The sequence below is a fragment of the Entelurus aequoreus genome, linkage group LG08, assembly GCF_033978785.1.
Source record: "Entelurus aequoreus isolate RoL-2023_Sb linkage group LG08, RoL_Eaeq_v1.1, whole genome shotgun sequence".
Classification (NCBI taxonomy): Eukaryota; Metazoa; Chordata; class Actinopteri; order Syngnathiformes; family Syngnathidae; genus Entelurus; species Entelurus aequoreus.
In genome coordinates this window covers 22,535,712-22,548,588 of record NC_084738.1, presented here as the reverse complement: position 1 = coordinate 22,548,588, position 12,877 = coordinate 22,535,712, and the positions used below count along the sequence as shown (strand labels likewise).

Genomic DNA, 12,877 nt, shown 5'->3' with positions numbered 1-12,877 from the left:
CAGAAGGCTAATTGAGGATTAGAAAACCCTTGTGCAATCATGTTCACACATCTGAAAACAGTTTAGCTCGTTACAGAAGCTACACAACTGACCTTCCTTTGAGCAGATTGAGTTTCTGGAGCTTCGCATTTGTGGGGTCAATTAAACGCTCAAAATGGCCATAAAAAGAGAACTTTCATCTGAAACTCGACAGTCTATTCTTGTTCTTAGAAATGAAGGCTATTCCACAAAATTGTTTGGGTGACCCCAAACTTTTGAACGGTAGTGTATATATGTATCATATATATATATATATATATATATAATATATTAATATGATATGTATATATGTACACATATAGGCTATATACAATACTGTATATGTATGTATATATATATTATTTACATGCAGTCAACTTTTGGAGCCCCGGCCAAATTTTTTCCGCCCAATGCGACCTCCGAGTCAAAAAGTTTAGACACCCTTGGGCTAAAACATATTCTCCATCAACCAGGAAGTAGCTAACTAACTTACAAACTAATGTATGAGGCCCAGCTATTTCTCAGAGTTTTGTTAAGGGATTTTGTTGTCATTTTTTGTCATGTGGGACAAAGTAGAACTGTCCACCATGACATAAAATACAAATGGAAGAGTCCCGTTTGACTGAAACATTCTCCATCAACCAAGAAGTAGCTTACAAACTTACACACAGGGAAACCAACAGATGTATGAGATAAAATAGAACTGTTCCAAGTGTTGCAGAATAGAAATTGTAGGGTCATGTTTGTCTAAAATATATTCTTATTCAACCAGGAATTAGCTCACAAACTAACAAACATGCATAAAAACTAACACAAATACAAAGCCAGACTATTTTGTTCCACTTTTATTAGGGGAATTCATAGTCTTTTTTTGACATTTGTATTGCGGTAGAGCCATTTCCTTTTCCCTAAAATACAAATAGTTAAGTCCAATTCGTCTAAAAAACACTTGGACCCGGTCGGGGGGTTGCAGTAAGGTGTCAAGACGGGAAGGCAGCAGGAGAGATTTTCATTTTTATTATTTGTGTCTACACTCTAGTATTCATGTTAAAACGATACACAATCCAGCAGCTAGGTGGCATCAGTGCTCAATCTAATCAAAAGGCTCCCTGTTCTACCCAGTAGGAGTAGTAAGTACAGAGGGAACACATGTACAGAGCTAACAGTGGCAAAGAGATGGAGAAGTTTGTAAAAATGTTTGTCGTTTAAATATTATTTGAACATTCTTGGCTTGTGTTAAGACTTATTCTGCTCCAGTATGGTGCAGACTAGATAAGCTCCAATTGCTTTACCCAGTTGACTACTCATGTTGCAGGGCTTGAATTTAACCACGGCAACTGCGGCAAAAGCCGCGACCGCCCTCGTCGTTTGCCGTAAGCCCTAAAAAATTGACCAACATCTGCGGCACGAACATGCCGTGACCGCCCTTGACTTTTTACTTGTTAATGGACAAGGGATGTAACAGTAAACGGTATAATGATAATTTGCGCTAAAATTCCAGATGGTTAGTAATACCGTCTGATTTTTTAATTACAGAATAACCGTCATTTATTAATGCATTTTAGGCAACACAAAGTCAGGCGCATGCGTATCATGCGCACTAGCATCTTTTGGCTTGATAATCATGGCGGACGAAGGACACTGACTTTGCTCAGGAGTTTTCCCCTCGGAGTAAACGGAGCCAAGCGCTTGGTCTAACGAAATTTTCTCTCCCTTCCTGCCATGCCTTTAAGAGCGCACTGCTGTGTTTAGATGGAGACAGGTGTGGACAATATTTGGGACAGACACACTTGTCCCCACACTAGAAGTATACAGCAAAGGAGAAAACTCTTTGATGTTTTGCTGCAGGCGATGTGTCGTGAACATTGTCACAACTTGTTTATAAAGTCTTTACTTTGTTGACTGGGATGTTCACTCGTCCTTTATTTAACTGCAAACTGTATCAGTGTTCAAATAACATCAATACTAGCTAAAATGTTTTGTCATCTCATTGAACTGAACGAAGGCTGTGAAGATTGTGTATTCGATGTGAGAGGTGTCACTCCTCTTTATTTTTGTTGACCAAACTGTTGTACTGAACCAAGAGAAGAACAAAGCTTGTTTATTAGACTTCATCTTCATTAGCCAAACTGCTTTGTGTTTTATTTCGATATCAAAAAGTAAACACAAGGTTTTTTTTTCCATTACTTGTGTTTTTTTCATGTCACAATGGTATTACTTCAATGACACAGCATTTTATGTATAGTTAATTACTATACGACATATTTCTGCTCAAATTCTAAATGGATCTGTCCCAATACATCATCTACATGTACATATAAATGTACATAACTTAAAAAAATAAAAAATAATTGAAAAAAATATCTCCCTCTATCAAAATGGAAAAATAGAGATAAAGGCTTCATGAAATTACAAAAAGCTGATAAGTTTATTTCAATAATGAATAAAAAAAACCCAGTTTATATAATATATATATGTAGAAAATAGATGGATGGATGGAGATATACAGTGGGGCAAAAAAGTATTTAGTCAGCCACCCATTGATTGTCAATGGGTGGCTGACTAAATACTTTTTTGCCCCACTGTATATATATATATATATATATATATATATATATATATATATATATATATATATATATATACATATATATATATATATATATATATATATATATATATATATACATACATATATATATATATATATATATATATATATATATATATATATATATATATATATATATATATATATATATATATATATATATATATATATATATATATATATATATATAAATGATAATAAATAATGATAAATGGGTTATACTTGTATAGCGCTTTTCTACCTTCAAGGTACTCAAAGCGCTTTGACAGTATTTCCACATTCACCCATTCACACACACAGCCATGCAAGGCGCTAACCAGCAGCCATCAGGAGCAAGGGTGAAGTGTCTTGCCCAAGGACACAACGGACGTGACTAGGATGGTAGAAGGTGGGGATTGAACCCCAGTAACCCTCCGATTGCTGGCACAGCCACTCTACCAACTTCGCCACGCACAGTATATATATATATATATATATATATATATATATATATATATATATATATATATATATATATATATATATATATATATATATATATATATATATCCATCCATCCATCCTCTACCGCTTATTCCCTTTTGGGGTCACTGGAGCCTATCTCAGCTACAATCGGGCGGAAGGCGGGGTATATATATTTATATACACACACAGACACATATGCATGCATACTTTGGAGCCCCTGCCTTGAAAGAAAATAATGTTTTCCTTGGTGCCCTTCTAACTTGCCTTGGTGCCCTAAAATATGAGCCCTCCTTTAAGGCAACACTTGCCTTGACCTTAAAAAGTAAAAATTCGAGGCGTGATGTTGTCAAGGTTTTGATCTTTTTTTTTCTTTAATTCAATAAATATTATCTATTTAACTACATAATGAAGAGGGCTGAAACTACACAATGAAGAGGGCTGTTCAACTACATAATGAAGAGGGCTGCAACTACATAATGAAGAGGGCTGTTCAACTACATAATGAAGAGGGCTGCAGTTTCAAGAGCCCAAAGGCTCAGGAGCCGGACATCAAAATTTGAATGCTTCTTCAGGCTATATTTGTTTGAGACTGTGTTTACTTAATTGTAAAATAAACACATCGTGTTCCACATTGCACTGTCAATAAAATAAAAATTGTTCAGGATTGATGGTCCTTTTTAATTATTTTCCTTCCTAAGTTTTATTTCTTGTTTGTAAGACTGAAAATACTGTATAAACTTAAAATAAACGTAAACGTAATTTTACATAAATAATGTCTATTGTGTATTTTACGTAAATAAAATAGAAGGTTTAGTGTTAATATATTCACACAACTAATTACACAACATTCACACACCAAACATTGTATGTGACTTATCACTAGTAGCGTTGTCGCCCTCTACTGGTCAAATCTAGCACTACATGTATTAAACGAGGCTTGATCATTACTCTCACACAAAAAACAACACGACCACGAATACAAAAGACATCACGAAGTCAGCAATTTCAATACAAAACAAACAAAATATGCACAAATTATATCTACTTACAAATGTTTGACCAGGTTTAGTGATGAAGCTTACACGCTGGGATTTCTACCATTGTTGCTGCCTGTCTGAATCAATGAGCTTAAAAAGTCAGCCAGAAAACAATGACACGAACACTTGCTCGGGGCAGAAGATTCTTATTTTGGTGTCCATTTGTTGTTAAAAGTCCAATTTTTGCAATTCATTAGGATTTTTTTCCAGGGTTGAATGAGTAGTCTTCTTCTACTCACTTCACTGCTGCTTCACTGTGACACATATGCTTCACTGTTGCCCCGTGCGGGGTGGCGGGAGTACTGCATACATGATCAACCCTTGTTTTAATGGTTTCATCAAGCCTATTTGGGCGATGTTCGGCAGCCCAAATGAAAAGCTTTGGCGGGCCGGATGTGGCCCGCGGGCCGCCAGTTGAATAGGGCTGCTGTAAGCTAATCCTAGCGGGCAAGACCAGATCAATTTGGTCAGATCTTACCAGGTTCTCTGTGACATTTGCTATAAAAACTAATGGCGGGGGTCCTTGTAACTCAATTGCTTCGCTTGGAACTTAAAACATAACAATTAGCTCTTATCTCAAAACACTCTTAAGTTGAGATACCACTGCATTATTTTTTTTTTATCATTCAAGCTCTGCCTAACCCGCCCCGCCTGACCACGTGTCACTCACATCGGTGCATGTACACAACTCCATTTACATGCATGGCGGTGGCGTTTGTTTGATTTATGAAATGGGTTTGTAGCTGCTGTACATAATGATTACACAGTGTGTCTACCTCTGTAGGTCGCTTTATGTGTTGAAGTTCAGACTGATTGAGCGCTCTGCTGTGCAGCCAAGTGGGCATCCGGCCGGCAGACTGCCCGCATCGATTGCTTGGGCCGACCCGTCTTCTGGACGCAGAGAGAGAGAGAGCTAGACGGAATAAAAAGAGAAAGAGGAAAAAAAGGGGCAACATTAGCTTAAATGAAAGTTTATTAGCTGCATCAGTCAGTTGGTTGGGGAAGGGGGGCCTGCGCCTAAGGCCCTTCTCCATCCTTCCTCTCTCAATCTATTTCCCGCTCCTTTCTCATACATACATATATATATATATATACACACACTTTAATGTGTGTGTGTGTGCAAGGGAGGGGCAGGCATGACGGGAACACATTAGCTTGTTGGCAAGCTGCTGGTATACCAGCCAGTAATTGGTTTGGGTAATGGTCATGTCCAAACAAATGGTGTGGGGCCTAACCTTGTTACGAGCAACCGACTGCTCCACCCTCATCTCGCAAGCTGGCGTTGACATTTTTTTTTTTATATATACATATTTCAACACAGCTAAAATGTAGCCTTGAATTATAAAAGATAAACTACCGTGGTATATGGGAGGAGGGGTGTTGTCGGGGGGCTATAAAGATGGAGGGTACCATTTTTCATGCATCCCTCCCTCTGCTCTGCATCACATCACATATCTGTCTGCCTGATAGCAAGCTGAGCCACTAATGTCTATTGTGTCTGGATGGTGTGTATTAGTCTGTCATGTTATGCCAATAAGACAACCTGTGCATTCTTGCAGAGGCTCTGATAGCTAAGTAACAACTGCAGTGGAGGATGCATATAGTGGTGTGAATGTGGATGCATGTGAATGTGTGTGTGTGTGTGTGTGTGTGTGTGTGTGTGTGTGTGTGTGTGCGTGGATGTTGTGGCAGCTCCTCACTCAGCTAGCTATCATCTCCCGCCAGACGGGGCCCACCGAGCTGACCCAGCTGGATAATGAGATCCATTATGATTTACGTGCCAAGAGGACAGCTAGACGGAACAAAGACATGCACACACATAGTTTAGGTGTACATGTCACTGTCCGTGTGTGTGCGTTTTGTGTGTATCTTTCAATGGATGTGCTCATGAGCTCTGCCGCAGTTTCATATTTCTGTTCGCCATTGTAAGAATGTGAGTCAGTCGCTTCCTGATGCTGGCGAAACGGGAGAAGTCGGTCTGTCTGTCCGTCTTTCTCTGTGCAGTACACATACTTTGTCTACCTTCACTCTCTGCGTAAAAATGCAGCTTGACTGTGTTTCACAAACACGTACACACGCTCACACACACAGAGCCCCAGGGGCCTTGGAGGCAAAAAAAAGCACAAAAAAAAAAGGTGAGGCGGTGATGTGCCGCATCAAAAAAAAAATAGACCACACAACCTCAAGCTGACTGATCGCTACCTCTGCACAACATTGCACCTTGCTGGGGGATTAGTTGCAAGGTATTTGTGAGTGAGTGTGTTTGTACACTAAGATGTGTTGGTTGAGAATCTATAGAAACTGTCAAATGGATTTGAAAAAAATAAATAAAAAAGAAGCTGGCACTATCAATTGTGGCTGCAGGAGAGAACTATTAAAAATCTTAATTCTGGGTGTTTTTATTTTTATTAAATTTTAAATAGTCAGTCCTTGTAATTGTGTTGACTGAAGGCTATTTTGTAGTAGGGCGTCAATTTGAACTATCAAATCTGGTTGTCTGCTGTATATTTCAGCCTCTGAGAAACACAAAGACTGGGCCAAGAATAAATAAACTAATTAGTGTATTTTCTGGGCCACAGAGAACACTGCTACTTAAGCCGCACCCACCAAATTTTTTAAAAAATAAATATTTTCACATATATTAGCCTCACCGGACTATATAATGGTATGAAATATTTTGTAAATGTTTATTTACATACCTTAATTGTTTCCAATTAAGATAGGCTCCAGCACCCCCCGCCACCCCAAAAGGGACAAGCGGTAGAAAAGGGATGGATGGATGGTGCCTGTCACACGGCAGTAAAATGGATGTTCAAACAAAACAGAAGTCATTATCGAGGTTCCATTAGCTGCGGATCAATCCATCCATCCAATTTCTACCACTTATCTCTTTCGGGGTCGCGGGTCTAAACAGATTCAATAACTCCACGGTGACGTTTTTGTAAATTTACGAAATTGAAACAATACTCAAAGAATGACATTTAATTTAATAATACTAACACTTGTAAACGTGTTAGCATATTTGCTAATGCTAGCGATGTTAGCTTGATTACTTTACGATAGCACTTACAAATATGTGTGGAAACACTCCGACTGTGTGGCCTTGTGGTTAGAGTGTCCGCGCTGAGATCGATAGGTTGTGAGTTCAAACCCCGAGTCATACCAAAGACTATAAAAATGGGAACCATTACCTACCTGCTTGGCACTCAGCATCAAGGGTTGGAATTGGGGGTTAAATCACCAAAAATGATTCCTGGGCGCGGCCACCGCTGCTGCCCACTGCTCCCCTCACCTCCCAGGGGGTGATCAAGGGTGATGGGTCAAATGCAAAGAATAATTTCGCCACACCTAGTGTGTGTGTGACAATCATTGGTACTTTAACTTAACTTAACTATCCGGCACTTATGTTTCAGTTTTGCACACATTTTCATTGATTTAATAAATATGTGAATTCATGTAATTGTTTGTAATTCCAAATGAATTGTTTTTTTAAAGTTGCAAGTGATAAACGAATAGAAATGTAAAACGGCATCAATAATCGATTTTAATCGAATCCTAGCTCCTGAATCGTAATTGAATCGTGAGGTGCCCAAAGATTCCCACCCCTAGTCAGTATATAATCGATACTAGAGTGATTAAATTAATATTTTCACAAAATCATTTTTTTGTCATTTTTGTTAAGTTTTATGAATTCAGGGAATACGTCCCTGGACACAAGAGAACTTTGAGGCAAACGTCAAGGTAACCCAAAAGGATTAAAAACAGAGCGAGATGGTAGTTTTTGTTTAGTTATTGTGTCAATTGTGTCAATTGTTATTGACTTGGTTTTGCCCAAACAATTTTGTGTAATAAAATAAACTAAGGAAATAGTTCAAAATATTGTGTTGATATTGTTACACTGCCATCTTGTGTTTTTTCAAATTACAATTATTAATACATTCGATGGTATTGGTATCAGTCACTTATAGATGATCAGAATTGGCAGCTCTGATGACTCTGCTGTGGTCGGGTGTATCGGAGAGGGACAAGAATTGGAGTACCGGACACTGATCGCTGACTTTGTGGAGTGGTCTCAGGTGAACCACCTGCTCCTTAATGTGGACAAGACCAAGGAGCTGGTCATTGACTTCAACGAGCAAATGACCCCTGTGTAGCCCATCAACATCCAGGGCCGGTAGGTGGCAGTAGTGGGGCAGTACGAGTACCTGGGAGTCCACTTGAACAGCAGGCTGGACTGGAAGGACAACAGCAACGCTGCATACAAGAAGGGCATGAGCAGACTATTTTTCCTGAAGAAGCTTAGGTCTTTTAATGTGTGCAGCAAGCTATTGGAGATCTTTTTTCATTCTGCTGTGGCCACTTTGCAGTGGTTTGTTGGGGGAGCAGCACCAGCAAAAGGGACTTCAACCGGATTGACAAACTGATCCGGCCTAACTATCGGCACGCTGTTAGAGGCGTTTGTTCAGTGAGGGACAGGAGGACACTGGACAAACTGCTTGCCATAATGGACAACCATGCCCACCCACTCCACCAGACAATTGTGGGACAGTGGAGGTCATACTCCAACAGGCTCCTTCAGCTTTGTTCCCACACTGTGCAATTCAAGAACTCCTTCATTCCGCAATCCATCTAGCTGTATATTCACTCCCCATCAGAGGTGGGTAGTAACGCGCTACATTTACTCCGTTACATCTACTTGAGTAACTTTTGGGATAAATTGTACTTCTAAGAGTAGTTTTAATGCAACATACGTTGAGTATATTTATAGAGAAGAAACGCTCCATTTACTCCGCTCCATTTATCTACATTCAGCTCGCTACTCGCTACTGATTTTTATCGATCTGTTAATGCACGCTTTGTTTGTTTTGGTTTGTCAGACAGACCTTCAAAGTAGGATCTATCGCATGCCTGCGTTTCACCAATCAAATACAGTCACTGGTGACGTTTGACTCCGTTTCACCAATCTAACAGAGCCAAGCGGTCACATGATTAACAAGCTTAAGCTTACATGAACTCAACATCAAATTTGAGGAAGCACATCGCGGTACGTAACGTTAGTAGATATATTGGCTGTCACCGTAGGCTGATGTTAGCTTCCCTGCTAAGAATCACTGTCAAATGTACATCGTGTGGGGACATTTATTAACGCACTGTAGCCTCATAGACAGACAGAAAGAGACACACTCACACGTACAGTCACACGCACACACACACACACACACACACACACACACACACACACACACACACACACACACACACACACACACACACACACACACACACACACACACACACACACACACACACACACACACACACACACACACTCACGCATGCATAGAAACACCAATCAGAAGTAGGGATGATGCTCGAAACCGGTTTTCCCAGTTGTTCCATAAGAAAAGAACCGAGTCCTCGGACTCAAATCCCTTTTTGAGAACCGATACCCGTTATCGAGACCACTATAGTAAAGAAAAAGAGTTGGTTCTTTATTCGAATCCCTAGGAACGAATCCCGTCCCGACAAGAAATGCTCCGTGGGACATCACAAGAAATGACGTCACGTAGCTCAGTCATTAGGCGCAGATAGCAAAAGCAGGAAAAAAATGGACCGGAAAAAGCGCTCCAAGGGGTAATAAAGTTCAAAACAAAAGGTATAATCCAATGAATAACTTTACTGAGAGATTTGAGCAGGGTACAAACACATGACGAACACTTTTACGACTAACCGGAAACATAGCAACCAGGCTAGCAACGCACCTCCTTTACGGCAGCTGTCGCAACGTTCTTAAAGCAACCGCACATATATGACATGATCTCCCTTTTTTAACTTTTGTTTTTCTTTTCTTGTAAAAAAACCAAAATCACACTGTATATGTGTTGTCTGTCTAATTATAAATAATGCAGACGAGGCGTGTTGGCTGAGTTCTTGACGTTTACTTTCACAGCGTGCTCATAACCTCATTCTTATCTGCCGGCGTGGCGACATGCAACAACACTTTTCGGGGCTACCGCGCATGCTCGTCACTCCCGTTGCATGCTGGGTAATGTAGTTGTTATATTCCCCAGCTCATAACATCACATCTTTCCCCCTATAAAGAAATAATGTTAACTCAATAAAGTGTATTTCTTTTTTTAGCTTTAACTTTTAATGTTTTAGCATTGTAACCACATTTGCAAACAGCTTTTTTCTTCATGGAATTTTCTTTCAATAAAGAAATAAAGTGCAAAAATGTCAAAGCATTATAACAAACAGTTATGTCAACACTTTGTTTTTTATTGTTTTTTTAAACAACTCGAAAAAACCAAGAGTTCTTAAAAACACTTAGGTGGCTGAACATGTCTCTTAGGTCTAGACAGTCTCTCAACAGCAGGTGACGCGGACACTGCTGTCAGTACTTGGTCAGCAAGGTCAGGCTCCGTGTCAGCAAGTTCTGCAGGTCCAGCTGAGTCCTGTTGAGCCTTTTCCTGAGTAATAGCTGTAATTAGTATGTTCCAATAGCAGCAGAAGTGCACTTTTTGGAGAGCTGTATTATTTTCAGTTTTGTGTCCAAGGGACTGATTTTATTTAACACTATATTATTATTTATACACCTATAGTGATCACAGAGACAGGTTGTTTTTGTGTTACTGTATATATTTGTTTTTCTGAAAAATCCCACTTAATATACTTTGGGTAACAGTCAATATTTATTTATTTTATTTTATTTTTTAGGGGGGTAACAGTCAATATTATCTATTTATTAGATTTTATTTTTTTCTTATATAATAAAAGTGACCTTTTGTTAAACCAAATATTGTGTGTTTTATTTCCATGTACAACAACCTATCTGGGCTCGATAAGAGAATCGATAAGGAATCGGTTCAATAGGAGGATTCGATAATAGGCTCGAACTCAATAATTTCTTATCAAACATCATCCCTAATCAGAAGTGCACAGTGTGTTCCCAGGTGCACCGTGCAGCCCACACCTATCAGTTTATGGTTTGCGTAAAGGCTAACTTGTTATTTTCCTTTGTAATCTCTGCCTACTGTGCCTATGGTGCTGTTAAGTCATTGTGGCTCAATTTGCCTAAATTTTTTTAAAATAATGTATTATTATTTTATATATATTATTGTTTTACTTGCTTAAGAGATATTCCTGGCTCTGAATTTGCTCATTGCTATGTTTATGTTTTTGTGCATTATTTGTTGCCGTCATCATTAAACGAACAGGTTACTCATCAGTTAGTCAGTACTTGAGTAGTTTTTTCACAACATACTTTTTACTTTTACTCAAGTAAATATTTGGGTGACTTCTCCTTACTTTTACTTGAGTAATACATCTCTAAAGTAACAGTACTCTTACTTGAGTACAATTTCTGGCTACTCTACCCACCTCTGCTCCCCATACAGCACTAGATTATATTTGTCTATTACCTGACCGCTTCTATGTTAGCTACCTCTCTTTGTTTATAATGTATATTTTCTGCTGGATCTACTCTTTGTTTTATGCTGCCCTTTTTTTTTGCTGCAGCTGTTACATATACTGTAATATTGTACATGGTAATTGGGATTTGTTATATATTGTATATATAATAAAACAATATAATAACAATATAATATATCAGTATATTTTATATACTGTATATATAATATGTAAATATTACATACAGTATTTGTTGTATTTTATATTGCTACTATGGTACATTTTTAGTCTACTTTATACCTTTGGTTTTCGCCCTCTTTTTGTGCCCTTGTGTGCATTATCCTTTCTATCCTTATCCTTTCCATCCTTTGTAACTGAGCTACTGTGTGGAACAATTTCCCTTGTGGATCATTAAAGTTTGTCTAAGTCTAAGTCTAAGTTCAAGTCTAAAACCCTGATCGGAACGCTCCTATTAAGAACTGCCTGTACAGTGAAAAAAGTTTTTATAATGGCTACAGCTTGACCGTGTCCATGGAAAAAAATCTTTCTAAACACCAACTGGAGATCAATCAGCATCCTGGAACAGGATTGATTCAATACTGGAGGTTTCTCATGTGCAGATGATGAAACACACACTTGTTGGAGCAGAGCACACACAAGCCTTCTTACGTCCAGAAATCCCCATCTCTGGAAGAAAAACATCAGCCTTGTGTGAGCAGAAGAGAGAAAACAATGGCAGGATTCTCTGCTGTTCCTGCTTTGCTCGGTCTTCGAATGACGCCAAGTCAATTAGCAGCATTAAATGCCGCGGAGATGAAGACCGAGATAAAGATGAAGAGATCACAGCCAGAGAGCAACTAAGGACAAGTGTACAGACGATACATGTATGCACTCTTTGAACCCGATGACCTTCTTCACGCACACACATATACACACACGTACATACAATCTTCCGAGGTATGCATTTCCATCACCACCCCCGTCCACAAGCCAATATTCGCTGAGCCGTGACAGCCCTTGTGCAAAAAGGTGTAGTCCTCCTCACATGTGGCGCAGTCACACTGCTTGTAAGTGAACTTTCGGACACACACAAAGGGCGAGAACAAGGTGGACGGGAAGGACCTGACAAGCCCCCCCGTTACAATAAAAAGGTCATGCAAATTAAATAAACATCAAAGTGGATGAGAATGAACAGCCCAGCGTCTCAGAGGGTGTGCACACGAGAGAGGGTGAGAGGGGATTTGGGCTGTCGCTAAGAAAATGTGACGCACAATAATTAGGTGGTAGTTAAATGTCACATGTATGGCTATGTAGCTTTTATTGCTTACAGTTAGTG

General features: G+C 39.2%; 1 protein-coding gene across 1 annotated transcript in view; it reads right to left on the bottom strand.

Moving 5' to 3' along the window:
• The window catches only part of raraa (retinoic acid receptor, alpha a), a 400,791-nt gene that overhangs the window by 291,429 nt on the left and 96,485 nt on the right, over positions 1-12,877 (bottom strand). Inside the window, exon 2 of the mRNA XM_062056004.1 lies at positions 4,908-5,044. The gene's annotated coding sequence lies outside the window, so the exon portion shown is untranslated. The remainder of the gene's footprint in view (positions 1-4,907; positions 5,045-12,877) is intronic.